Source organism: Calidris pugnax, unplaced genomic scaffold, assembly GCF_001431845.1.
Source record: "Calidris pugnax isolate Ruff unplaced genomic scaffold, ASM143184v1 scaffold588, whole genome shotgun sequence".
In the NCBI taxonomy this organism is placed as follows: Eukaryota; Metazoa; Chordata; class Aves; order Charadriiformes; family Scolopacidae; genus Calidris; species Calidris pugnax.
This window is the reverse complement of record NW_015091279.1, coordinates 11,637-14,153: the sequence shown is the minus strand read 5'-3', so window position 1 is coordinate 14,153 and position 2,517 is coordinate 11,637. Positions and strand designations below refer to the sequence as shown.

General features: G+C 68.9%; 1 long non-coding RNA gene across 1 annotated transcript; it reads left to right on the top strand.

Annotated features, from left to right (window-relative positions):
• The first annotated feature begins 41 nt into the window (after positions 1–41).
• LOC106898999 lies at positions 42–565 on the top strand. The gene is made up of 2 exons (XR_001414002.1): positions 42–88; positions 178–565. It is a non-coding gene; the product is annotated as an uncharacterized LOC106898999 (long non-coding RNA).
• Positions 566–2,517: the final 1,952 nt, after the last annotated feature.

The following is a 2,517-nucleotide window of genomic DNA, read 5'->3' as shown; positions in this document are numbered from 1 at the left end:
TTTATGTTTTTTTGTGGTTTTTTGTGTTTTTTGGGGTTTTTTTCCCCTCTTGGCAGAGCATTCCTATGACAACTGCGCCTTCGCCGTGGTGAGTCCCTGGGTTTTCGGTGGGTTTTGGGGTCACCCCGTTGCCCCCCTGACCCCACCTCACCCCGTTTCTCCCCCTCCCTCAACCAGAACGTGCCCCCGGGAGCTCGTGGTGTCCCCGGTCCGTCCCCGGTGTCCCCCCACAGAGACCCCCGGGCGGCCCCCCCCTCCTTCAGCACCTTCAGGTCGTAACGGGGGGCCCCCGTTACCGGGAAGAACCAGGAGCCACCGGCAGCACCGGGACGGAGGGGGGAGAGTCACGGTCGGCGAGACACCGGGGGGCTGCCCAGTGAGACCCCCGGCACCCGAAAGGTGCACACTGGCAGACCTTCCTCTTCCTCCTCCTCCTCCTCATCCTCATCCTCCCCGCTTTCCGTGATGCTCCGGAGCCGGCTCTGGTGTCAATAAAGGTGTTTTCCGCCCGGTGCCGGTGCGGGATGTGGGTGCCCTGTGTCCCCCCCGGTACCGGGACCCGGTATCAGTGTCTGTGCCCGGTGGTAGAGCCCGGTGCCGGTACCTGGTGGCAGTTCCTTGTCCCGGTACCAGTCCCCAGTGCTGGTGCCAGTCCCCGGTACCGGTCCCCGGTGGCGGTGGCAGTGCCCTGTCCCGGTCCCTGATCCCGGTGCCGGTTCCCGGTGGCATTGTCCTGTCCTGGTGCCGGTCCCTGGTCCCTGTCCCGGTGCCGTGGCAGTGCTCGATCCCGGTGCTGGTCCCCAATCCCAGTACCAGTCCCTGTCCCGGTGCCGGTCCCTGTTGTCTTTGTCCCGGTCCCGGTGGCAGTTCCTTGTCCCGGTGCCGGTCTCCGGTGCTGGTGGTGGTTCCCGGTGCTGGTGCCAGTCCCCGGTCCCTGTCCCGGTGCTGTGGCAGTGCCCTGTCCCGGTCCTCGATCCCGGTGCCGGTCCCTGGTGCCAGTCCCCGATCCCGGTGCCGGTCCCTGGTGGTGGTGGCAGTGCCCTGTCCCGGTCCCGGTGCTCGTCCCTGTCCCGGTGTTGGTCCCCGGTACCAGTCCCTGGTGACGGTGGCCTGTCCCGGTGGCAGTCCCTGGTCCCTGTCCCGGTGCCGTGGCAGTGCTCGATCCCGGTGCTGGTCCCCAATCCCAGTACCGGTCCCTGTCCTGGTGGCGGTTCCCTGTCCTGGTGCCGGTCCCCGGTGGCAGTTCCCAGTGCCAGTGGTAGAGCCCGGTACCGGTACCTGGTGTCGGTTCCTTGTCCTGGTGCCGGTCCCCGGTGCTGGTGGTGGTTCCCAGTGCTGGTGTCAGTCCCCGGTACCGGTCCCCGGTGGCGGTGGCAGTGCCCTGTCCCAGTACCCATCCCTGTCTCGGTGCTGGTCCCCGGTGGCGGTGCCCTGTCCTGGTCCCCAATCCTGGTGCCGGTCCCTGATCCCGGTGCCGGTCCCTGGTGGCGGTGGCAGTGCCCTGTGCCGGTCCCTGTCCCGGTGTTGGTCTCCAGTGCCGGTTCCCGGTGGTATTGTCCTGTCCCGGTGCCGGTCCCTGGTCCCTGTCCCGGTGCCGTGGCAGTCCCTGATCCCGGTGCCAGTCCCTGTCCTGGTGCCAGTTCCCGGTGGCGTTCCCCAATCCCGGTGGCGGTCCCCATCCTGGAGTCGATCCCCGGTGGCAGTGCCTTCTCCCAGTCTTTGTCCCGGTCCGTGTCCCGGTTCCCGGTGGCAGTGCCCTGTCCTGTCCCGGTGCTCGTCCCCGGTGGCAGCTCATTGTCCCGGTCCCTGTCCCGGTGCTGGTCCCGGGGGCAGTACCGTGTCCCGGTCCCTGCCCTGGTGCCGGTCCCCGTGCCGGTTCCCAGTGACGGTGTCCTGTCCCGGTCACTATCCCGGTCCCTGGTGCTGGTCCCCGGTGCTGGTCCCGGTTCCCAGTGGCCAGTGCCTTGTCCCGGTGCCGGTTCCCGGTGGCAGTGTCCTGTCCCGGTCCCTGTCCTGTCCTGGTACTGGTGCCGGTCCCGGTGGCAGTGCCCCGTCCTGTCCCGGTCCTGGTCCCAGTGGCAGTGTCCTGTCCCGGTGCCGTCTCCCGGTGGCAGTATCCTGTCCCGGTGCCGTCTCCCGGTGGCAGTGTCCTGTCCTGTCCCGGTCCTGGTCCCGGTGGCAATGCCCTGTCCTGTCCCGGTGCGTGTCCCCGTCCCGGTGCGTGTCCCCAGGCCGGTCCCAGTGCCGGTTCCCGGTGACAGTGTCCTGTCCCGGTGCCGGTTCCCGGTGGCAATGCCCTCTCTCGGTGCTTGTCCCCGTCCCGGTGCGTGTCCCCGGTCACTGTCCCCGTCCCGGTGCGTGTCCCCGGTGCCAGTCCCAGTGCCGGTTCCCGGTGCGTGTCCCCGTTCCCGGTGCGTGTCCCCGTTCCCGGTGCGTGTCCCCGGTGCAGTTCTCCCTCCGGCCGGCAGAGGTCGCTGTGTTCTGTGGAAGTGTGTGTGGAGGGGGGGGGCGTGTCCT